We start from the raw sequence: 26,439 nt of genomic DNA on the forward strand, positions 1-26,439 counted from the left end.
ACTCTCTCACACACTCACTATCACACACACACTGTCACTCTCTCACACACACTCACTCTCTCACATGACACACTCACGCTCTCTCACTCTCTCTCACACACACACATACTCTTTCTGTCTCACACACACACAAACACACTCACACAAAAACACACTCTCTCACGCACACACACAAAAATTCTCTCTTTCTCTCTCTCACACATACACACACACTCTCTCTCTCACACACGCGCTTTCTCTCTCTCTCACACACACACTCTTTCTGTCTCACACACACACACACACTCTCTCTCACACAAACCCACACTCTCACACACACTCTCTCACACAAACACACACTCTCTCTCACACACACACTCTCTCTCACACACACTAACAAATTCTTCCTCTCTCTCTCACACAAACACACACACTCTCTCACATGCACACATACACTCTCTCTCCCTCACACACACTCTTTCTCACACACACGCACTCTCTCTCTCTCTCTCACACACACACACCCTCTCTCTCACACACATGCACTCTCTCTCACACACATACTCTCTCTCTCTCACAAACACACACTCTCTCTCACACACACATGCTCTCTCTCTCTATCCACACATATACACTCTCTCACAGACACACTCTCTCTCTCACACACAAACACATGTAGACATACACACTCTCTCTCACAAACACACACTCTCTCTCACACACACGCACTCTCTCTCTCACACACACACCCAAACACTCACATGCACACACAATCTCTCTCACACACATATACACTCTCTCTCACATGCACACACACTCACACACTCTCTATCTGTCTCTCACACCCACACACAAACACACTCTCTCTCACATACACACACACACGCACTCTCTCTCACAGACACACTCTCTCTCACACACATTCTCTCTCACACACATTCTCTCTCACACACACTGTCATACACAGACACACAGACACACACTCTCTCTCACACACAGACTCATGCTCTCTCTGTCTCTCTCGCACAGACACATACAAATTCACTCTCTCTCACACACATATACACACCCTATCTCTCTCTCTCACACACACACTCTCTCTCACACTCACACATACACTTTATCTCTCTCACACACGCACACACACACTCTCACAAACACACTCTATCTCTCCCATATACACACACTCTCTCACACACAAACTCACACACACACTCTCTCACACACATAATACTCTCTCTCACACACACACACTCTCCCTCCCTCTCACACACACACTCTCTCTCTCACACAGAAGCACACTCTCTCACACACATAAAAATTCACCCTCTCTCTGTCACAAACACACTCACTCACATAAACGCTCCCTCTCTCACACAATATTGCTGCAAATGCCTCAGCCTTATCTTTGAAACCCAGGGGTTGGATTCTTCCATCTTTGTGAAGGGGGAGTGACTCCTCTCGAATAAGCTGTGAAATTTGGGGGCATTGTGTGGGTGTGGGAAGGTTTGTTTGAGGAAAAGTGGAGAATGTCAGGAGTGGGATTTGAACCCACGCCCCTAGGAAGGGACCAGAATTCACAAGCCCAGATGCAGAGCAAGGACTAACACTCCTTGAGTCTGGCGCCTTAGACCACTCGGCCATCCTGACAAGCTGCTGCAGATGCCCTTCCAGATGTCTTTCTCACTCTGTACAATTAGTCACCTTGCTCTTGTGCAGACACAAAATGCAATTCCGCATTTCTGCAGCTCCCTTGCATTCACACTCAGCAACAATCCCTCATAGACACCCACTCTCTCACACACACACACTCTCTCTCTCTCACACACCCTCTCACACACACTGACACACACACTCCCTCTCACACACACACACACACTCTCTCACACAGACCCTCTCACACACTCTCTCACACACACTCTCTCTCTCACACAAACCCACACTCTCACACACACACTCTCTCACACAAAGACACACTCTCTCTTACACACACACTCTCTCTCACACACACGCTCTTTCTCACACACACTAACAAATTCTTCCTCTCTCTCTCACACACAAACACACACACACTCTCTCACACACACTCCCACTCTCTCACATGCACACACTCTCTCTCTCACACACAAGCACACTCTCTCACACACATAAAAATTAGCCCTCTCTCTGTCACAAACACACTCACTCACATAAACGCTCCCTCTGTCACACGCTCAAACAAAATTGTTGCAAATGCCTCAGTCTTATCTTTGAAACCGAGGGGTTGGATTCTTCCATCTTTGTGAAGGGGGAGTGACTCCTCTCCAAGAAGCTGTGAAATTTGGGGGCAGTGTGTGTGTGTGGGAAGGTTTGTTTGGGGAAAAGGGGAGAATGTCAGGAGTGGGATTTGAACCCACGCCCCTAGAAAGGGACCAGAATTCACAAGCCCAGATGCAGAGCAAGGACTAACATTCCTTAAGTCTGGCGCCTTAGACCACTCTGCCATCCTGACAAGCTGCTGCAGATGCCCTTCCAGATGTCTTTCTCACTCTGTACAATTAGTCACCTTGCTCTTGTGCAGACACAAAATGCAATTCCGCATTTCTGCAGCTCCCTTGCATTCACACTCAGCAACAATCCCTCATACACAGTCTCACTCTCGCACACACACACACACACTCACTCTCTCACATGCACATGCACACACACACTCTCTATCTGTCTCTCACACCCACACACAAATACACTCTCTCCCTCTCACACACACATATTCTCCCTCTTTCTGTCTCTCTCACACACACTCTCTCTCTCACATGCACATACTCTCTCACACACTCACTATCACACACACACTGTCACTCTCTCACACACACTCACTCTCTCACATGACACACTCACGCTCTCTCACTCTCTCTCACACACACACATACTCTTTCTGTCTCACACACACACAAACACACTCACACAAAAACACACTCTCTCACGCACACACACAAAAATTCTCTCTTTCTCTCTCTCACACATACACACACACTCTCTCTCTCACACACGCGCTTTCTCTCTCTCACACACACACTCTATCTGTCTCACACACACACACACACTCTCTCTCACACAAACCCACACTCTCACACACACACTCTCTCACACAAACACACACTCTCTCTCACACACACACTCTCTCTCACACACACTAACAAATTCTTCCTCTCTCTCTCACACAAACACACACACTCTCTCACATGCACACATACACTCTCTCTCCCTCACACACACTCTTTCTCACACACACGCACTCTCTCTCTCTCTCTCACACACACACACCCTCTCTCTCACACACATGCACTCTCTCTCACACACATACTCTCTCTCTCTCACAAACACACACTCTCTCTCACACACACATGCTCTCTCTCTCTATCCACACATATACACTCTCTCACAGACACACTCTCTCTCTCACACACAAACACATGTAGACATACACACTCTCTCTCACAAACACACACTCTCTCTCACACACACGCACTCTCTCTCTCACACACACACCCAAACACTCACATGCACACACAATCTCTCTCACACACATATACACTCTCTCTCACATGCACACACACTCACACACTCTCTATCTGTCTCTCACACGCACACACAAACACACTCTCTCTCACATACACACACACACGCACTCTCTCTCACAGACACACTCTCTCTCACACACATTCTCTCTCACACACATTCTCTCTCACACACACTGTCATACACAGACACACAGACACACACTCTCTCTCACACACAGACTCATGCTCTCTCTGTCTCTCTCGCACAGACACATACAAATTCACTCTCTCTCACACACATATACACACCCTATCTCTCTCTCTCACACACACACTCTCTCTCACACTCACACATACACTTTATCTCTCTCACACACGCACACACACTCTCACAAACACACTCTATCTCTCCCATATACACACACTCTCTCACACACAAACTCACACACACACTCTCTCACACACATAATACTCTCTCTCACACACACACACTCTCCCTCCCTCTCACACACACACTCTCTCTCTCACACAGAAGCACACTCTCTCACACACATAAAAATTCACCCTCTCTCTGTCACAAACACACTCACTCACATAAACGCTCCCTCTCTCACACAATATTGCTGCAAATGCCTCAGCCTTATCTTTGAAACCCAGGGGTTGGATTCTTCCATCTTTGTGAAGGGGGAGTGACTCCTCTCCAAGAAGCTGTGAAATTTGGGGGCATTGTGTGGGTGTGGGAAGGTTTGTTTGAGGAAAAGTGGAGAATGTCAGGAGTGGGATTTAAACCCACGCCCCTAGAAAGGGACCAGAATTCACAAGCCCAGATGCAGAGCAAGGACTAACATTCCTTAAGTCTGGCGCCTTAGACCACTCGGCCATCCTGACAAGCTGCTGCAGATGCCCTTCCAGATGTCTTTCTCACTCTGTACAATTAGTCACCTTGCTCTTGTGCAGACACAAAATGCAATTCCGCATTTCTGCAGCTCCCTTGCATTCACACTCAGCAACAATCCCTCATACACAGTCTCACTCTCGCACACACACACACACACTCACTCTCTCACATGCACATGCACACACACACTCTCTATCTGTCTCTCACACCCACACACAAATACACTCTCTCCCTCTCACACACACATATTCTCCCTCTTTCTGTCTCTCTCACACACACTCTCTCTCTCACATGCACATACTCTCTCACACACTCACTATCACACACACACTGTCACTCTCTCACACACACTCACTCTCTCACATGACACACTCACGCTCTCTCACTCTCTCTCACACACACACATACTCTTTCTGTCTCACACACACACAAACACACTCACACAAAAACACACTCTCTCACGCACACACACAAAAATTCTCTCTTTCTCTCTCTCACACATACACACACACTCTCTCTCTCACACACGCGCTTTCTCTCTCTCACACACACACTCTATCTGTCTCACACACACACACACACTCTCTCTCACACAAACCCACACTCTCACACACACACTCTCTCACACAAACACACACTCTCTCTCACACACACACTCTCTCTCACACACACTAACAAATTCTTCCTCTCTCTCTCACACAAACACACACACTCTCTCACATGCACACATACACTCCCTCTCCCTCACACACACTCTTTCTCACACACACGCACTCTCTCTCTCTCTCTCACACACACACACCCTCTCTCTCACACACATGCACTCTCTCTCACACACATACTCTCTCTCTCTCACAAACACACACTCTCTCTCACACACACATGCTCTCTCTCTCTATCCACACATATACACTCTCTCACAGACACACTCTCTCTCTCACACACAAACACATGTAGACATACACACTCTCTCTCACAAACACACACTCTCTCTCACACACACGCACTCTCTCTCTCACACACACACCCAAACACTCACATGCACACACAATCTCTCTCACACACATATACACTCTCTCTCACATGCACACACACTCACACACTCTCTATCTGTCTCTCACACCCACACACAAACACACTCTCTCTCACATACACACACACACGCACTCTCTCTCACAGACACACTCTCTCTCACACACATTCTCTCTCACACACATTCTCTCTCACACACACTGTCATACACAGACACACAGACACACACTCTCTCTCACACACAGACTCATGCTCTCTCTGTTTCTCTCGCACAGACACATACAAATTCACTCTCTCTCACACACATATACACACCCTATCTCTCTCTCTCACACACACACTCTCTCTCACACTCACACATACACTTTATCTCTCTCACACACGCACACACACACTCTCACAAACACACTCTATCTCTCCCATATACACACACTCTCTCACACACAAACTCACACACACACTCTCTCACACACATAATACTCTCTCTCACACACACACACTCTCCCTCCCTCTCACACACACACTCTCTCTCTCACACACAAGCACACTCTCTCACACACATAAAAATTCACCCTCTCTCTGTCACAAACACACTCACTCACATAAACGCTCCCTCTCTCACACAAAATTGCTGCAAATGCCTCAGCCTTATCTTTTAAACCAAGGGATTGGATTCTTCCATCTTTGTGAAGGGGGAGTGACTCCTCTCGAAAAAGCTGTGAAATTTGGGGGCATTGTGTGGGAGTGGGAAGGTTTGTTTGAGGAAAAGTGGAGAATGTCAGGAGTGGGATTTGGACCCACGCCCCTAAAAGGGACCAGAATTCACAAGCCCAGATGCAGAGCAAGGACTAACACTCCTTAAGTCTGGCGCCTTAGACCACTCGGCCATCCTGACAAGCTGCTGCAGATGCCCTTCCAGATGTCTTTCTCACTCTGTACAATTAGTCACCTTGCTCTTGTGCAGACACAAAATGCAATTCCGCATTTCTGCAGCTCCCTTGCATTCACACTCAGCAACAATCCCTCATACACAGTCTCACTCTCGCACACACACACACTCACTCTCTCACATGCACATGCACACACACACTCTCTATCTGTCTCTCACACCCACACACAAACACACTCTCTCCCTCTCACACACACATATTCTCCCTCTTTCTGTCTCTCTCACACACACTCTCTCTCTCACATGCACATACTCTCTCACACACTCACTATCACACACACACTGTCACTCTCTCACACACACTCACTCTCTCACATGACACACTCACGCTCTCTCACTCTCTCTCACACACACACATACTCTTTCTGTCTCACACACACACAAACACACTCACACAAAAACACACTCTCTCACGCACACACACAAAAATTCTCTCTTTCTCTCTCTCACACATACACACACACTCTCTCTCTCACACACGCGCTTTCTCTCTCTCTCACACACACACTCTTTCTGTCTCACACACACACACACTCTCTCTCACACAAACCCACACTCTCACACACACTCTCTCACACAAACACACACTCTCTCTCACACACACACTCTCTCTCACACACACTAACAAATTCTTCCTCTCTCTCTCACACAAACACACACACTCTCTCACATGCACACATACACTCCCTCTCCCTCACACACACTCTTTCTCACACACACGCACTCTCTCTCTCTCTCTCACACACACACACCCTCTCTCTCACACACATGCACTCTCTCTCACACACATACTCTCTCTCTCTCACAAACACACACTCTCTCTCACACACACATGCTCTCTCTCTCTATCCACACATATACACTCTCTCACAGACACACTCTCTCTCTCACACACAAACACATGTAGACATACACACTCTCTCTCACAAACACACACTCTCTCACACACACACGCACTCTCTCTCTCACACACACACCCAAACACTCACATGCACACACAATCTCTCTCACACACATATACACTCTCTCTCACATGCACACACACTCACACACTCTCTACCTGTCTCTCACACCCACACACAAACACACTCTCTCTCACATACACACACACACGCACTCTCTCTCACAGACACACTCTCTCTCACACACATTCTCTCTCACACACATTCTCTCTCACACACACTGTCATACACAGACACACAGACACACACTCTCTCTCACACACAGACTCATGCTCTCTCTGTCTCTCTCGCACAGACACATACAAATTCACTCTCTCTCACACACATATACACACCCTATCTCTCTCTCTCACACACACACTCTCTCTCACACTCACACATACACTTTATCTCTCTCACACACGCACACACACACTCTCACAAACACACTCTATCTCTCCCATATACACACACTCTCTCACACACAAACTCACACACACACTCTCTCACACACATAATACTCTCTCTCACACACACACACTCTCCCTCCCTCTCACACACACACTCTCTCTCTCACACACAAGCACACTCTCTCACACACATAAAAATTCACCCTCTCTCTGTCACAAACACACTCACTCACATAAACGCTCCCTCTCTCACACAATATTGCTGCAAATGCCTCAGCCTTATCTTTTAAACCGAGGGGTTGGATTCTTCCATCTTTGTGAAGGGGGAGTGACTCCTCTCGAATAAGCTGTGAAATTTGGGGGCATTGTGTGGGTGTGGGAAGGTTTGTTTGAGCAAAAGTGGAGAATGTCAGGAGTGGGATTTGAACCCACCCCCCTAGGAAGGGACCAGAATTCACAAGCCCAGATGCAGAGCAAGGACTAACACTCCTTGAGTCTGGCGCCTTAGACCACTCGGCCATCCTGACAAGCTGCTGCAGATGCCCTTCCAGATGTCTTTCTCACTCTGTACAATTAGTCACCTTGCTCTTGTGCAGACACAAAATGCAATTCCGCATTTCTGCAGCTCCCTTGCATTCACACTCAGCAACAATCCCTCATAGACACCCACTCTCTCACACACACACACTCTCTCTCTCTCACACACCCTCTCACACACACTGACACACACACTCCCTCTCACACACACACACACACTCTCTCACACAGACCCTCTCACACACTCTCTCACACACACTCTCTCTCTCACACAAACCCACACTCTCACACACACACTCTCTCACACAAAGACACACTCTCTCTTACACACACACTCTCTCTCACACACACGCTCTTTCTCACACACACTAACAAATTCTTCCTCTCTCTCTCACACACAAACACACACACACTCTCTCACACACACTCCCACTCTCTCACATGCACACACTCTCTCTCTCACACACAAGCACACTCTCTCACACACATAAAAATTAGCCCTCTCTCTGTCACAAACACACTCACTCACATAAACGCTCCCTCTGTCACACGCTCAAACAAAATTGTTGCAAATGCCTCAGCCTTATCTTTGAAACCGAGGGGTTGGATTCTTCCATCTTTGTGAAGGGGGAGTGACTCCTCTCCAAGAAGCTGTGAAATTTGGGGGCAGTGTGTGTGTGTGGGAAGGTTTGTTTGGGGAAAAGGGGAGAATGTCAGGAGAGGGATTTGAACCCACGCCCCTAGAAAGGGACCAGAATTCACAAGCCCAGATGCAGAGCAAGGACTAACATTCCTTAAGTCTGGCGCCTTAGACCACTCGGCCATCCTGACAAGCTGCTGCAGATGCCCTTCCAGATGTCTTTCTCACTCTGTACAATTAGTCACCTTGCTCTTGTGCAGACACAAAATGCAATTCCGCATTTCTGCAGCTCCCTTGCATTCACACTCAGCAACAATCCCTCATACACAGTCTCACTCTCGCACACACACACACACACTCACTCTCTCACATGCACATGCACACACACACTCTCTATCTGTCTCTCACACCCACACACAAATACACTCTCTCCCTCTCACACACACATATTCTCCCTCTTTCTGTCTCTCTCACACACACTCTCTCTCTCACATGCACATACTCTCTCACACACTCACTATCACACACACACTGTCACTCTCTCACACACACTCACTCTCTCACATGACACACTCACGCTCTCTCACTCTCTCTCACACACACACATACTCTTTCTGTCTCACACACACACAAACACACTCACACAAAAACACACTCTCTCACGCACACACACAAAAATTCTGTCTTTCTCTCTCTCACACATACACACACACTCTCTCTCTCACACACGCGCTTTCTCTCTCTCACACACACACTCTATCTGTCTCACACACACACACACACTCTCTCTCACACAAACCCACACTCTCACACACACACTCTCTCACACAAACACACACTCTCTCTCACACACACACTCTCTCTCACACACACTAACAAATTCTTCCTCTCTCTCTCACACAAACACACACACTCTCTCACATGCACACATACACTCTCTCTCCCTCACACACACTCTTTCTCACACACACGCACTCTCTCTCTCTCTCTCACACACACACACCCTCTCTCTCACACACATGCACTCTCTCTCACACACATACTCTCTCTCTCTCACAAACACACACTCTCTCTCACACACACATGCTCTCTCTCTCTATCCACACATATACACTCTCTCACAGACACACTCTCTCTCTCACACACAAACACATGTAGACATACACACTCTCTCTCACAAACACACACTCTCTCTCACACACACGCACTCTCTCTCTCACACACACACCCAAACACTCACATGCACACACAATCTCTCTCACACACATATACACTCTCTCTCACATGCACACACACTCACACACTCTCTATCTGTCTCTCACACGCACACACAAACACACTCTCTCTCACATACACACACACACGCACTCTCTCTCACAGACACACTCTCTCTCACACACATTCTCTCTCACACACATTCTCTCTCACACACACTGTCATACACAGACACACAGACACACACTCTCTCTCACACACAGACTCATGCTCTCTCTGTCTCTCTCGCACAGACACATACAAATTCACTCTCTCTCACACACATATACACACCCTATCTCTCTCTCTCACACACACACTCTCTCTCACACTCACACATACACTTTATCTCTCTCACACACGCACACACACTCTCACAAACACACTCTATCTCTCCCATATACACACACTCTCTCACACACAAACTCACACACACACTCTCTCACACACATAATACTCTCTCTCACACACACACACTCTCCCTCCCTCTCACACACACACTCTCTCTCTCACACAGAAGCACACTCTCTCACACACATAAAAATTCACCCTCTCTCTGTCACAAACACACTCACTCACATAAACGCTCCCTCTCTCACACAATATTGCTGCAAATGCCTCAGCCTTATCTTTTAAACCGAGGGGTTGGATTCTTCCATCTTTGTGAAGGGGGAGTGACTCCTCTCGATTAAGCTGTGAAATTTGGGGGCATTGTGTGGGTGTGGGAAGGTTTGTTTGAGGAAAAGTGGAGAATGTCAGGAGTGGGATTTGAACCCACGCCCCTAGGAAGGGACCAGAATTCACAAGCCCAGATGCAGAGCAAGGACTAACACTCCTTGAGTCTGGCGCCTTAGACCACTCGGCCATCCTGACAAGCTGCTGCAGATGCCCTTCCAGATGTCTTTCTCACTCTGTACAATTAGTCACCTTGCTCTTGTGCAGACACAAAATGCAATTCCGCATTTCTGCAGCTCCCTTGCATTCACACTCAGCAACAATCCCTCATACACAGTCTCACTCTCGCACACACACACACACACACACACTCACTCTCTCACATGCACATGCACACACACACTCTCTATCTGTCTCTCACACCCACACACAAACACACTCTCTCCCTCTCACACACACATATTCTCCCTCTTTCTGTCTCTCTCACACACACTCTCTCTCTCACATGCACATACTCTCTCACACACTCACTATCACACACACACTGTCACTCTCTCACACACACTCACTCTCTCACATGACACACTCACGCTCTCTCACTCTCTCTCACACACACACATACTCTTTCTGTCTCACACACACACAAACACACTCACACAAAAACACACTCTCTCACGCACACACACAAAAATTCTCTCTTTCTCTCTCTCACACATACACACACACTCTCTCTCTCACACACGCGCTTTCTCTCTCTCTCACACACACACTCTTTCTGTCTCACACACACACACACACTCTCTCTCACACAAACCCACACTCTCACACACACTCTCTCACACAAACACACACTCTCTCTCACACACACACTCTCTCTCACACACACTAACAAATTCTTCCTCTCTCTCTCACACAAACACACACACTCTCTCACATGCACACATACACTCCCTCTCCCTCACACACACTCTTTCTCACACACACGCACTCTCTCTCTCTCTCTCACACACACACACCCTCTCTCTCACACACATGCACTCTCTCTCACACACATACTCTCTCTCTCTCACAAACACACACTCTCTCTCACACACACATGCTCTCTCTCTCTATCCACACATATACACTCTCTCACAGACACACTCTCTCTCTCACACACAAACACATGTAGACATACACACTCTCTCTCACAAACACACACTCTCTCTCACACACACGCACTCTCTCTCTCACACACACACCCAAACACTCACATGCACACACAATCTCTCTCACACACATATACACTCTCTCTCACATGCACACACACTCACACACTCTCTATCTGTCTCTCACACCCACACACAAACACACTCTCTCTCACATACACACACACACGCACTCTCTCTCACAGACACACTCTCTCTCACACACATTCTCTCTCACACACATTCTCTCTCACACACACTGTCATACACAGACACACAGACACACACTCTCTCTCACACACAGACTCATGCTCTCTCTGTCTCTCTCGCACAGACACATACAAATTCACTCTCTCTCACACACATATACACACCCTATCTCTCTCTCTCACACACACACTCTCTCTCACACTCACACATACACTTTATCTCTCTCACACACGCACACACACACTCTCACAAACACACTCTATCTCTCCCATATACACACACTCTCTCACACACAAACTCACACACACACTCTCTCACACACATAATACTCTCTCTCACACACACACACTCTCCCTCCCTCTCACACACACACTCTCTCTCTCACACAGAAGCACACTCTCTCACACACATAAAAATTCACCCTCTCTCTGTCACAAACACACTCACTCACATAAACGCTCCCTCTCTCACACAATATTGCTGCAAATGCCTCAGCCTTATCTTTTAAACCGAGGGGTTGGATTCTTCCATCTTTGTGAAGGGGGAGTGACTCCTCTCGAATAAGCTGTGAAATTTGGGGGCATTGTGTGGGTGTGGGAAGGTTTGTTTGAGAAAAAGTGGAGAATGTCAGGAGTGGGATTTGAACCCACGCCCCTAGGAAGGGACCAGAATTCACAAGCCCAGATGCAGAGCAAGGACTAACACTCCTTGAGTCTGGCGCCTTAGACCACTCGGCCATCCTGACAAGCTGCTGCAGATGCCCTTCCAGATGTCTTTCTCACTCTGTACAATTAGTCACCTTGCTCTTGTGCAGACACAAAATGCAATTCCGCATTTCTGCAGCTCCCTTGCATTCACACTCAGCAACAATCCCTCATAGACACCCACTCTCTCACACACACACACTCTCTCTCTCTCACACACCCTCTCACACACACTGACACACACACTCCCTCTCACACACACACACACACTCTCTCACACAGACCCTCTCACACACTCTCTCACACACACTCTCTCTCTCACACAAACCCACACTCTCACACACACACTCTCTCACACAAAGACACACTCTCTCTTACACACACACTCTCTCTCACACACACGCTCTTTCTCACACACACTAACAAATTCTTCCTCTCTCTCTCACACACAAACACACACACACTCTCTCACACACACTCCCACTCTCTCACATGCACACACTCTCTCTCTCACACACAAGCACACTCTCTCACACACATAAAAATTAGCCCTCTCTCTGTCACAAACACACTCACTCACATAAACGCTCCCTCTGTCACACGCTCAAACAAAATTGTTGCAAATGCCTCAGCCTTATCTTTGAAACCGAGGGGTTGGATTCTTCCATCTTTGTGAAGGGGGAGTGACTCCTCTCCAAGAAGCTGTGAAATTTGGGGGCAGTGTGTGTGTGTGGGAAGGTTTGTTTGGGGAAAAGGGGAGAATGTCAGGAGAGGGATTTGAACCCACGCCCCTAGAAAGGGACCAGAATTCACAAGCCCAGATGCAGAGCAAGGACTAACATTCCTTAAGTCTGGCGCCTTAGACCACTCGGCCATCCTGACAAGCTGCTGCAGATGCCCTTCCAGATGTCTTTCTCACTCTGTACAATTAGTCACCTTGCTCTTGTGCAGACACAAAATGCAATTCCGCATTTCTGCAGCTCCCTTGCATTCACACTCAGCAACAATCCCTCATACACAGTCTCACTCTCGCACACACACACACACACTCACTCTCTCACATGCACATGCACACACACACTCTCTATCTGTCTCTCACACCCACACACAAATACACTCTCTCCCTCTCACACACACATATTCTCCCTCTTTCTGTCTCTCTCACACACACTCTCTCTCTCACATGCACATACTCTCTCACACACTCACTATCACACACACACTGTCACTCTCTCACACACACTCACTCTCTCACATGACACACTCACGCTCTCTCACTCTCTCTCACACACACACATACTCTTTCTGTCTCACACACACACAAACACACTCACACAAAAACACACTCTCTCACGCACACACACAAAAATTCTGTCTTTCTCTCTCTCACACATACACACACACTCTCTCTCTCACACACGCGCTTTCTCTCTCTCACACACACACTCTATCTGTCTCACACACACACACACACTCTCTCTCACACAAACCCACACTCTCACACACACACTCTCTCACACAAACACACACTCTCTCTCACACACACACTCTCTCTCACACACACTAACAAATTCTTCCTCTCTCTCTCACACAAACACACACACTCTCTCACATGCACACATACACTCTCTCTCCCTCACACACACTCTTTCTCACACACACGCACTCTCTCTCTCTCTCTCACACACACACACCCTCTCTCTCACACACATGCACTCTCTCTCACACACATACTCTCTCTCTCTCACAAACACACACTCTCTCTCACACACACATGCTCTCTCTCTCTATCCACACATATACACTCTCTCACAGACACACTCTCTCTCTCACACACAAACACATGTAGACATACACACTCTCTCTCACAAACACACACTCTCTCTCACACACACGCACTCTCTCTCTCACACACACACCCAAACACTCACATGCACACACAATCTCTCTCACACACATATACACTCTCTCTCACATGCACACACACTCACACACTCTCTATCTGTCTCTCACACGCACACACAAACACACTCTCTCTCACATACACACACACACGCACTCTCTCTCACAGACACACTCTCTCTCACACACATTCTCTCTCACACACATTCTCTCTCACACACACTGTCATACACAGACACACAGACACACACTCTCTCTCACACACAGACTCATGCTCTCTCTGTCTCTCTCGCACAGACACATACAAATTCACTCTCTCTCACACACATATACACACCCTATCTCTCTCTCTCACACACACACTCTCTCTCACACTCACACATACACTTTATCTCTCTCACACACGCACACACACTCTCACAAACACACTCTATCTCTCCCATATACACACACTCTCTCACACACAAACTCACACACACACTCTCTCACACACATAATACTCTCTCTCACACACACACACTCTCCCTCCCTCTCACACACACACTCTCTCTCTCACACAGAAGCACACTCTCTCACACACATAAAAATTCACCCTCTCTCTGTCACAAACACACTCACTCACATAAACGCTCCCTCTCTCACACAATATTGCTGCAAATGCCTCAGCCTTATCTTTTAAACCGAGGGGTTGGATTCTTCCATCTTTGTGAAGGGGGAGTGACTCCTCTCGATTAAGCTGTGAAATTTGGGGGCATTGTGTGGGTGTGGGAAGGTTTGTTTGAGGAAAAGTGGAGAATGTCAGGAGTGGGATTTGAACCCACGCCCCTAGGAAGGGACCAGAATTCACAAGCCCAGATGCAGAGCAAGGACTAACACTCCTTGAGTCTGGCGCCTTAGACCACTCGGCCATCCTGACAAGCTGCTGCAGATGCCCTTCCAGATGTCTTTCTCACTCTGTACAATTAGTCACCTTGCTCTTGTGCAGACACAAAATGCAATTCCGCATTTCTGCAGCTCCCTTGCATTCACACTCAGCAACAATCCCTCATACACAGTCTCACTCTCGCACACACACACACACACACACACTCACTCTCTCACATGCACATGCACACACACACTCTCTATCTGTCTCTCACACCCACACACAAACACACTCTCTCCCTCTCACACACACATATTCTCCCTCTTTCTGTCTCTCTCACACACACTCTCTCTCTCACATGCACATACTCTCTCACACACTCACTATCACACACACACTGTCACTCTCTCACACACACTCACTCTCTCACATGACACACTCACGCTCTCTCACTCTCTCTCACACACACACATACTCTTTCTGTCTCACACACACACAAACACACTCACACAAAAACACACTCTCTCACGCACACACACAAAAATTCTCTCTTTCTCTCTCTCACACATACACACACACTCTCTCTCTCACACACGCGCTTTCTCTCTCTCTCACACACACACTCTTTCTGTCTCACACACACACACACACTCTCTCTCACACAAACCCACACTCTCACACACACTCTCTCACACAAACACACACTCTCTCTCACACACACACTCTCTCTCACACACACTAACAAATTCTTCCTCTCTCTCTCACACAAACACACACACTCTCTCACATGCACACATACACTCCCTCTCCCTCACACACACTCTTTCTCACACACACGCACTCTCTCTCTCTCTCTCACACACACACACCCTCTCTCTCACACACATGCACTCTCTCTCACACACATACTCTCTCTCTCTCACAAACACACACTCTCTCTCACACACACATGCTCTCTCTCTCTATCCACACATATACACTCTCTCACAGACACACTCTCTCTCTCACACACAAACACATGTAGACATACACACTCTCTCTCACAAACACACACTCTCTCTCACACACACGCACTCTCTCTCTCACACACACACCCAAACACTCACATGCACACACAATCTCTCTCACACACATATACACTCTCTCTCACATGCACACACACTCACACACTCTCTATCTGTCTCTCACACCCACACACAAACACACTCTCTCTCACATACACACACACACGCACTCTCTCTCACAGACACACTCTCTCTCACACACATTCTCTCTCACACACATTCTCTCTCACACACACTGTCATACACAGACACACAGACACACACTCTCTCTCACACACAGACTCATGCTCTCTCTGTCTCTCTCGCACAGACACATACAAATTCACTCTCTCTCACACACATATACACACCCTATCTCTCTCTCTCACACACACACTCTCTCTCACACTCACACATACACTTTATCTCTCTCACACACGCACACACACACTCTCACAAACACACTCTATCTCTCCCATATACACACACTCTCTCACACACAAACTCACACACACACTCTCTCACACACATAATACTCTCTCTCACACACACACACTCTCCCTCCCTCTCACACACACACTCTCTCTCTCACACAGAAGCACACTCTCTCACACACATAAAAATTCACCCTCTCTCTGTCACAAACACACTCACTCACATAAACGCTCCCTCTCTCACACAATATTGCTGCAAATGCCTCAGCCTTATCTTTTAAACCGAGGGGTTGGATTCTTCCATCTTTGTGAAGGGGGAGTGACTCCTCTCGAATAAGCTGTGAAATTTGGGGGCATTGTGTGGGTGTGGGAAGGTTTGTTTGAGAAAAAGTGGAGAATGTCAGGAGTGGGATTTGAACCCACGCCCCTAGGAAGGGACCAGAATTCACAAGCCCAGATGCAGAGCAAGGACTAACACTCCTTGAGTCTGGCGCCTTAGACCACTCGGCCATCCTGACAAGCTGCTGCAGATGCCCTTCCAGATGTCTTTCTCACTCTGTACAATTAGTCACCTTGCTCTTGTGCAGACACAAAATGCAATTCCGCATTTCTGCAGCTCCCTTGCATTCACACTCAGCAACAATCCCTCATAGACACCCACTCTCTCACACACACACTCTCTCTCTCTCACACACCCTCTCACACACACTGACACACACACTCCCTCTCACACACACACACACACTCTCTCACACAGACCCTCTCACACACTCTCTCACACACACTCTCTCTCTCACACAAACCCACACTCTCACACACACACTCTCTCACACAAAGACACACTCTCTCTTACACACACACTCTCTCTCACACACACGCTCTTTCTCACACACACTAACAAATTCTTCCTCTCTCTCTCACACACAAACACACACACACTCTCTCACACACACTCCCACTCTCTCACATGCACACACTCTCTCTCTCACACACAAGCACACTCTCTCACACACATAAAAATTAGCCCTCTCTCTGTCACAAACACACTCACTCACATAAACGCTCCCTCTGTCACACGCTCAAACAAAATTGTTGCAAATGCCTCAGCCTTATCTTTGAAACCGAGGGGTTGGATTCTTCCATCTTTGTGAAGGGGGAGTGACTCCTCTCCAAGAAGCTGTGAAATTTGGGGGCAGTGTGTGTGTGTGGGAAGGTTTGTTTGGGGAAAAGGGGAGAATGTCAGGAGAGGGATTTGAACCCACGCCCCTAGAAAGGGACCAGAATTCACAAGCCCAGATGCAGAGCAAGGACTAACATTCCTTAAGTCTGGCGCCTTAGACCACTCGGCCATCCTGACAAGCTGCTGCAGATGCCCTTCCAGATGTCTTTCTCACTCTGTACAATTAGTCACCTTGCTCTTGTGCAGACACAAAATGCAATTCCGCATTTCTGCAGCTCCCTTGCATTCACACTCAGCAACAATCCCTCATACACAGTCTCACTCTCGCACACACACACACACACTCACTCTCTCACATGCACATGCACACACACACTCTCTATCTGTCTCTCACACCCACACACAAATACACTCTCTCCCTCTCACACACACATATTCTCCCTCTTTCTGTCTCTCTCACACACACTCTCTCTCTCACATGCACATACTCTCTCACACACTCACTATCACACACACACTGTCACTCTCTCACACACACTCACTCTCTCACATGACACACTCACGCTCTCTCACTCTCTCTCACACACACACATACTCTTTCTGTCTCACACACACACAAACACACTCACACAAAAACACACTCTCTCACGCACACACACAAAAATTCTCTCTTTCTCTCTCTCACACATACACACACACTCTCTCTCTCACACACGCGCTTTCTCTCTCTCTCACACACACACTCTATCTGTCTCACACACACACACACACTCTCTCTCACACAAACCCACACTCTCACACACACACTCTCTCACACAAACACACACTCTCTCTCACACACACACTCTCTCTCACACACACTAACAAATTCTTCCTCTCTCTCTCACACAAACACACACACTCTCTCACATGCACACATACACTCTCTCTCCCTCACACACACTCTTTCTCACACACACGCACTCTCTCTCTCTCTCACACACACACACCCTCTCTCTCACACACATGCACTCTCTCTCACACACATACTCTCTCTCTCTCACAAACACACACTCTCTCTCACACACACATGCTCTCTCTCTCTATCCACACATATACACTCTCTCACAGACACACTCTCTCTCTCACACACAAACACATGTAGACATACACACTCTCTCTCACAAACACACACTCTCTCGCACACACACGCACTCTCTCTCTCACACACACACCCAAACACTCACATGCACACACAATCTCTCTCACACACATATACACACTCTCTCACATGCACACACACTCACACACTCTCTATCTGTCTCTCACACCCACACACAAACACACTCTCTCTCACATACACACACACACGCACTCTCTCTCACAGACACACTCTCTCTCACACACATTCTCTCTCACACACATTCTCTCTCACACACACTGTCATACACAGACACACAGACACACACTCTCTCTCACACACAGACTCATGCTCTCTCTGTCTCTCTCGCACAGACACATACAAATTCACTCTCTCTCACACACATATACACACCCTATCTCTCTCTCTCACACACACACTCTCTCTCACACTCACACATACACTTTATCTCTCTCACACACGCACACACACACTCTCACAAACACACTCTATCTCTCCCATATACACACACTCTCTCACACACAAACTCACACACACACTCTCTCACACACATAATACTCTCTCTCACACACACACACTCTCCCTCCCTCTCACACACACACTCTCTCTCTCACACAGAAGCACACTCTCTCACACACATAAAAATTCACCCTCTCTCTGTCACAAACACACTCACTCACATAAACGCTCCCTCTCTCACACAAAATTGCTGCAAATGCCTCAGCCTTATCTTTTAAACCAAGGGATTGGATTCTTCCATCTTTGTGAAGGGGGAGTGACTCCTCTCGAAAAAGCTGTGAAATTTGGGGGCATTGTGTGGGAGTGGGAAGGTTTGTTTGAGGAAAAGTGGAGAATGTCAGGAGTGGGATTTGGACCCACGCCCCTAAAAGGGACCAGAATTCACAAGCCCAGATGCAGAGCAAGGACTAACACTCCTTAAGTCTGGCGCCTTAGACCACTCGGCCATCCTGACAAGCTGCTGCAGATGCCCTTCCAGATGTCTTTCTCACTCTGTACAATTAGTCACCTTGCTCTTGTGCAGACACAAAATGCAATTCCGCATTTCTGCAGCTCCCTTGCATTCACACTCAGCAACAATCCCTCATACACAGTCTCACTCTCGCACACACACACACACACACTCACTCTCTCACATGCACATGCACACACACACTCTCTATCTGTCTCTCACACCCACACACAAACACACTCTCTCCCTCTCACACACACATATTCTCCCTCTTTCTGTCTCTCTCACACACACTCTCTCTCTCACATGCACATACTCTCTCACACACTCACTATCACACACACACTGTCACTCTCTCACACACACTCACTCTCTCACATGACACACTCACGCTCTCTCACTCTCTCTCACACACACACATACTCTTTCTGTCTCACACACACACAAACACACTCACACAAAAACACACTCTCTCACGCACACACACAAAAATTCTCTCTTTCTCTCTCTCACACATACACACACACTCTCTCTCTCACACACGCGCTTTCTCTCTCTCTCACACACACACTCTTTCTGTCTCACACACACACACACACTCTCTCTCACACAAACCCACACTCTCACACACACTCTCTCACACAAACACACACTCTCTCTCACACACACACTCTCTCTCACACACACTAACAAATTCTTCCTCTCTCTCTCACACAAACACACACACTCTCTCACATGCACACATACACTCCCTCTCCCTCACACACACTCTTTCTCACACACACGCACTCTCTCTCTCTCTCTCACACACACACACCCTCTCTCTCACACACATGCACTCTCTCTCACACACATACTCTCTCTCTCTCACAAACACACACTCTCTCTCACACACACATGCTCTCTCTCTCTATCCACACATATACACTCTCTCACAGACACACTCTCTCTCTCACACACAAACACATGTAGACATACACACTCTCTCTCACAAACACACACTCTCTCTCACACACACGCACTCTCTCTCTCACACACACACCCAAACACTCACATGCACACACAATCTCTCTCACACACATATACACTCTCTCTCACATGCACACACACTCACACACTCTCTATCTGTCTCTCACACCCACACACAAACACACTCTCTCTCACATACACACACACACGCACTCTCTCTCACAGACACACTCTCTCTCACACACATTCTCTCTCACACACATTCTCTCTCACACACACTGTCATACACAGACACACAGACACACACTCTCTCTCACACACAGACTCATGCTCTCTCTGTCTCTCTCGCACAGACACATACAAATTCACTCTCTCTCACACACATATACACACCCTATCTCTCTCTCTCACACACACACTCTCTCTCACACTCACACATACACTTTATCTCTCTCACACACGCACACACACACTCTCACAAACACACTCTATCTCTCCCATATACACACACTCTCTCACACACAAACTCACACACACACTCTCTCACACACATAATACTCTCTCTCACACACACACACTCTCCCTCCCTCTCACACACACACTCTCTCTCTCACACAGAAGCACACTCTCTCACACACATAAAAATTCACCCTCTCTCTGTCACAAACACACTCACTCACATAAACGCTCCCTCTCTCACACAATATTGCTGCAAATGCCTCAGCCTTATCTTTTAAACCGAGGGGTTGGATTCTTCCATCTTTGTGAAGGGGGAGTGACTCCTCTCGATTAAGCTGTGAAATTTGGGGGCATTGTGTGGGTGTGGGAAGGTTTGTTTGAGGAAAAGTGGAGAATGTCAGGAGTGGGATTTGAACCCACGCCCCTAGGAAGGGACCAGAATTCACAAGCCCAGATGCAGAGCAAGGACTAACACTCCTTGAGTCTGGCGCCTTAGACCACTCGGCCATCCTGACAAGCTGCTGCAGATGCCCTTCCAGATGTCTTTCTCACTCTGTACAATTAGTCACCTTGCTCTTGTGCAGACACAAAATGCAATTCCGCATTTCTGCAGCTCCCTTGCATTCACACTCAGCAACAATCCCTCATAGACACCCACTCTCTCATACACACACACTCTCTCTCTCTCACACACCCTCTCACACACACTGACACACACACTCCCTCTCACACACACACACACACTCTCTCACACAGACCCTCTCACACACTCTCTCACACACACTCTCTCTCTCACACAAACCCACACTCTCACACACACACTCTCTCACACAAAGACACACTCTCTCTTACACACACACTCTCTCTCACACACACGCTCTTTCTCACACACACTAACAAATTCTACCTCTCTCTCTCACACACAAACACACACACACTCTCTCACACACACTCCCACTCTCTCACATGCACACACTCACTCTCTCACACACAAGCACACTCTCTCACACACATAAAAATTAGCCCTCTCTCTGTCACAAACACACTCACTCACATAAACGCTCCATCTGTCACACGCTCAAACAAAATTGTTGCAAATGCCTCAGCCTTATCTTTGAAACCAAGGGGTTGGATTCTTCCATCTTTGTGAAGGGGGAGTGACTCCTCTCCAAGAAGCTGTGAAATTTGGGGGCAGTGTGTGTGTGTGGGAAGGTTTGTTTGGGGAAAAGGGGAGAATGTCAGGAGTGGGATTTAAACCCACGCCCCTAGAAAGGGACCAGAATTCACAAGCCCAGATGCAGAGCAAGGACTAACATTCCTTAAGTCTGGCGCCTTAGACCACTCGGCCATCCTGACAAGCTGCTGCAGATGCCCTTCCAGATGTCTTTCTCACTCTGTACAATTAGTCACCTTGCTCTTGTGCAGACACAAAATGCAATTCCGCATTTCTGCAGCTCCCTTGCATTCACACTCAGCAACAATCCCTCATACACAGTCTCACTCTCGCACACACACACACACACTCACTCTCTCACATGCACATGCACACACACACTCTCTATCTGTCTCTCACACCCACACACAAATACACTCTCTCCCTCTCACACACACATATTCTCCCTCTTTCTGTCTCTCTCACACACACTCTCTCTCTCACATGCACATACTCTCTCACACACTCACTATCACACACACACTGTCACTCTCTCACACACACTCACTCTCTCACATGACACACTCACGCTCTCTCACTCTCTCTCACACACACACATACTCTTTCTGTCTCACACACACACAAACACACTCACACAAAAACACACTCTCTCACGCACACACACAAAAATTCTCTCTTTCTCTCTCTCACACATACACACACACTCTCTCTCTCACACACGCGCTTTCTCTCTCTCACACACACACTCTATCTGTCTCACACACACACACACACTCTCTCTCACACAAACCCACACTCTCACACACACACTCTCTCACACAAACACACACTCTCTCTCACACACACACTCTCTCTCACACACACTAACAAATTCTTCCTCTCTCTCTCACACAAACACACACACTCTCTCACATGCACACATACACTCCCTCTCCCTCACACACACTCTTTCTCACACACACGCACTCTCTCTCTCTCTCTCACACACACACACCCTCTCTCTCACACACATGCACTCTCTCTCACACACATACTCTCTCTCTCTCACAAACACACACTCTCTCTCACACACACATGCTCTCTCTCTCTATCCACACATATACACTCTCTCACAGACACACTCTCTCTCTCACACACAAACACATGTAGACATACACACTCTCTCTCACAAACACACACTCTCTCTCACACACACGCACTCTCTCTCTCACACACACACCCAAACACTCACATGCACACACAATCTCTCTCACACACATATACACTCTCTCTCACATGCACACACACTCACACACTCTCTATCTGTCTCTCACACCCACACACAAACACACTCTCTCTCACATACACACACACACGCACTCTCTCTCACAGACACACTCTCTCTCACACACATTCTCTCTCACACACATTCTCTCTCACACACACTGTCATACACAGACACACAGACACACACTCTCTCTCACACACAGACTCATGCTCTCTCTGTTTCTCTCGCACAGACACATACAAATTCACTCTCTCTCACACACATATACACACCCTATCTCTCTCTCTCACACACACACTCTCTCTCACACTCACACATACACTTTATCTCTCTCACACACGCACACACACACTCTCACAAACACACTCTATCTCTCCCATATACACACACTCTCTCACACACAAACTCACACACACACTCTCTCACACACATAATACTCTCTCTCACACACACACACTCTCCCTCCCTCTCACACACACACTCTCTCTCTCACACACAAGCACACTCTCTCACACACATAAAAATTCACCCTCTCTCTGTCACAAACACACTCACTCACATAAACGCTCCCTCTCTCACACAAAATTGCTGCAAATGCCTCAGCCTTATCTTTTAAACCAAGGGATTGGATTCTTCCATCTTTGTGAAGGGGGAGTGACTCCTCTCGAAAAAGCTGTGAAATTTGGGGGCATTGTGTGGGAGTGGGAAGGTTTGTTTGAGGAAAAGTGGAGAATGTCAGGAGTGGGATTTGGACCCACGCCCCTAAAAGGGACCAGAATTCACAAGCCCAGATGCAGAGCAAGGACTAACACTCCTTAAGTCTGGCGCCTTAGACCACTCGGCCATCCTGACAAGCTGCTGCAGATGCCCTTCCAGATGTCTTTCTCACTCTGTACAATTAGTCACCTTGCTCTTGTGCAGACACAAAATGCAATTCCGCATTTCTGCAGCTCCCTTGCATTCACACTCAGCAACAATCCCTCATACACAGTCTCACTCTCGCACACACACACACTCACTCTCTCACATGCACATGCACACACACACTCTCTATCTGTCTCTCACACCCACACACAAACACACTCTCTCCCTCTCACACACACATATTCTCCCTCTTTCTGTCTCTCTCACACACACTCTCTCTCTCACATGCACATACTCTCTCACACACTCACTATCACACACACACTGTCACTCTCTCACACACACTCACTCTCTCACATGACACACTCACGCTCTCTCACTCTCTCTCACACACACACATACTCTTTCTGTCTCACACACACACAAACACACTCACACAAAAACACACTCTCTCACGCACACACACAAAAATTCTCTCTTTCTCTCTCTCACACATACACACACACTCTCTCTCTCACACACGCGCTTTCTCTCTCTCTCACACACACACTCTTTCTGTCTCACACACACACACACACTCTCTCTCACACAAACCCACACTCTCACACACACTCTCTCACACAAACACACACTCTCTCTCACACACACACTCTCTCTCACACACACTAACAAATTCTTCCTCTCTCTCTCACACAAACACACACACTCTCTCACATGCACACATACACTCCCTCTCCCTCACACACACTCTTTCTCACACACACGCACTCTCTCTCTCTCTCTCACACACACACACCCTCTCTCTCACACACATGCACTCTCTCTCACACACATACTCTCTCTCTCTCACAAACACACACTCTCTCTCACACACACATGCTCTCTCTCTCTATCCACACATATACACTCTCTCACAGACACACTCTCTCTCTCACACACAAACACATGTAGACATACACACTCTCTCTCACAAACACACACTCTCTCACACACACACGCACTCTCTCTCTCACACACACACCCAAACACTCACATGCACACACAATCTCTCTCACACACATATACACTCTCTCTCACATGCACACACACTCACACACTCTCTACCTGTCTCTCACACCCACACACAAACACACTCTCTCTCACATACACACACACACGCACTCTCTCTCACAGACACACTCTCTCTCACACACATTCTCTCTCACACACATTCTCT

The 26,439-nt window shown here is 47.6% G+C and overlaps 16 non-coding genes across 16 annotated transcripts; all 16 read right to left on the bottom strand.

Annotated features, from left to right (window-relative positions):
• Window positions 1–1,509: 1,509 nt before the first annotated feature.
• trnal-caa (transfer RNA leucine (anticodon CAA)) lies at window positions 1,510–1,629 on the bottom strand. The gene is made up of 2 exons: window positions 1,592–1,629; window positions 1,510–1,555 (listed from the first exon to the last, which is right to left on the bottom strand). It is a non-coding gene; the product is annotated as a tRNA-Leu (tRNA).
• Window positions 1,630–2,350: 721 nt separating this feature from the next.
• On the bottom strand, window positions 2,351–2,470 carry trnal-uaa (transfer RNA leucine (anticodon UAA)). The gene is made up of 2 exons: window positions 2,433–2,470; window positions 2,351–2,396 (listed from the first exon to the last, which is right to left on the bottom strand). It is a non-coding gene; the product is annotated as a tRNA-Leu (tRNA).
• Window positions 2,471–4,286: 1,816 nt separating this feature from the next.
• Window positions 4,287–4,406, bottom strand: trnal-uaa (transfer RNA leucine (anticodon UAA)). The gene is made up of 2 exons: window positions 4,369–4,406; window positions 4,287–4,332 (listed from the first exon to the last, which is right to left on the bottom strand). It is a non-coding gene; the product is annotated as a tRNA-Leu (tRNA).
• Window positions 4,407–6,224: 1,818 nt separating this feature from the next.
• On the bottom strand, window positions 6,225–6,343 carry trnal-uaa (transfer RNA leucine (anticodon UAA)). The gene is made up of 2 exons: window positions 6,306–6,343; window positions 6,225–6,269 (listed from the first exon to the last, which is right to left on the bottom strand). It is a non-coding gene; the product is annotated as a tRNA-Leu (tRNA).
• Window positions 6,344–8,155: 1,812 nt separating this feature from the next.
• trnal-caa (transfer RNA leucine (anticodon CAA)) lies at window positions 8,156–8,275 on the bottom strand. Its single transcript has 2 exons — window positions 8,238–8,275; window positions 8,156–8,201 (listed from the first exon to the last, which is right to left on the bottom strand). It is a non-coding gene; the product is annotated as a tRNA-Leu (tRNA).
• A 721-nt stretch (window positions 8,276–8,996) lies between these two features.
• On the bottom strand, window positions 8,997–9,116 carry trnal-uaa (transfer RNA leucine (anticodon UAA)). Its single transcript has 2 exons — window positions 9,079–9,116; window positions 8,997–9,042 (listed from the first exon to the last, which is right to left on the bottom strand). It is a non-coding gene; the product is annotated as a tRNA-Leu (tRNA).
• Window positions 9,117–10,932: 1,816 nt separating this feature from the next.
• trnal-caa (transfer RNA leucine (anticodon CAA)) lies at window positions 10,933–11,052 on the bottom strand. The gene is made up of 2 exons: window positions 11,015–11,052; window positions 10,933–10,978 (listed from the first exon to the last, which is right to left on the bottom strand). It is a non-coding gene; the product is annotated as a tRNA-Leu (tRNA).
• A 1,824-nt stretch (window positions 11,053–12,876) lies between these two features.
• On the bottom strand, window positions 12,877–12,996 carry trnal-caa (transfer RNA leucine (anticodon CAA)). Its single transcript has 2 exons — window positions 12,959–12,996; window positions 12,877–12,922 (listed from the first exon to the last, which is right to left on the bottom strand). It is a non-coding gene; the product is annotated as a tRNA-Leu (tRNA).
• Window positions 12,997–13,717: 721 nt separating this feature from the next.
• On the bottom strand, window positions 13,718–13,837 carry trnal-uaa (transfer RNA leucine (anticodon UAA)). The gene is made up of 2 exons: window positions 13,800–13,837; window positions 13,718–13,763 (listed from the first exon to the last, which is right to left on the bottom strand). It is a non-coding gene; the product is annotated as a tRNA-Leu (tRNA).
• Window positions 13,838–15,653: 1,816 nt separating this feature from the next.
• On the bottom strand, window positions 15,654–15,773 carry trnal-caa (transfer RNA leucine (anticodon CAA)). Its single transcript has 2 exons — window positions 15,736–15,773; window positions 15,654–15,699 (listed from the first exon to the last, which is right to left on the bottom strand). It is a non-coding gene; the product is annotated as a tRNA-Leu (tRNA).
• A 1,824-nt stretch (window positions 15,774–17,597) lies between these two features.
• trnal-caa (transfer RNA leucine (anticodon CAA)) lies at window positions 17,598–17,717 on the bottom strand. The gene is made up of 2 exons: window positions 17,680–17,717; window positions 17,598–17,643 (listed from the first exon to the last, which is right to left on the bottom strand). It is a non-coding gene; the product is annotated as a tRNA-Leu (tRNA).
• Window positions 17,718–18,436: 719 nt separating this feature from the next.
• trnal-uaa (transfer RNA leucine (anticodon UAA)) lies at window positions 18,437–18,556 on the bottom strand. Its single transcript has 2 exons — window positions 18,519–18,556; window positions 18,437–18,482 (listed from the first exon to the last, which is right to left on the bottom strand). It is a non-coding gene; the product is annotated as a tRNA-Leu (tRNA).
• Window positions 18,557–20,374: 1,818 nt separating this feature from the next.
• trnal-uaa (transfer RNA leucine (anticodon UAA)) lies at window positions 20,375–20,493 on the bottom strand. Its single transcript has 2 exons — window positions 20,456–20,493; window positions 20,375–20,419 (listed from the first exon to the last, which is right to left on the bottom strand). It is a non-coding gene; the product is annotated as a tRNA-Leu (tRNA).
• A 1,820-nt stretch (window positions 20,494–22,313) lies between these two features.
• On the bottom strand, window positions 22,314–22,433 carry trnal-caa (transfer RNA leucine (anticodon CAA)). The gene is made up of 2 exons: window positions 22,396–22,433; window positions 22,314–22,359 (listed from the first exon to the last, which is right to left on the bottom strand). It is a non-coding gene; the product is annotated as a tRNA-Leu (tRNA).
• A 721-nt stretch (window positions 22,434–23,154) lies between these two features.
• trnal-uaa (transfer RNA leucine (anticodon UAA)) lies at window positions 23,155–23,274 on the bottom strand. Its single transcript has 2 exons — window positions 23,237–23,274; window positions 23,155–23,200 (listed from the first exon to the last, which is right to left on the bottom strand). It is a non-coding gene; the product is annotated as a tRNA-Leu (tRNA).
• Window positions 23,275–25,092: 1,818 nt separating this feature from the next.
• trnal-uaa (transfer RNA leucine (anticodon UAA)) lies at window positions 25,093–25,211 on the bottom strand. Its single transcript has 2 exons — window positions 25,174–25,211; window positions 25,093–25,137 (listed from the first exon to the last, which is right to left on the bottom strand). It is a non-coding gene; the product is annotated as a tRNA-Leu (tRNA).
• Window positions 25,212–26,439: the final 1,228 nt, after the last annotated feature.

This window comes from Chiloscyllium plagiosum, unplaced genomic scaffold (assembly GCF_037043375.1).
Source record: "Chiloscyllium plagiosum isolate Xiang-an unplaced genomic scaffold, Cpla_swu_hap1 HiC_scaffold_24, whole genome shotgun sequence".
Taxonomy (NCBI): domain Eukaryota; kingdom Metazoa; phylum Chordata; class Chondrichthyes; order Orectolobiformes; family Hemiscylliidae; genus Chiloscyllium; species Chiloscyllium plagiosum.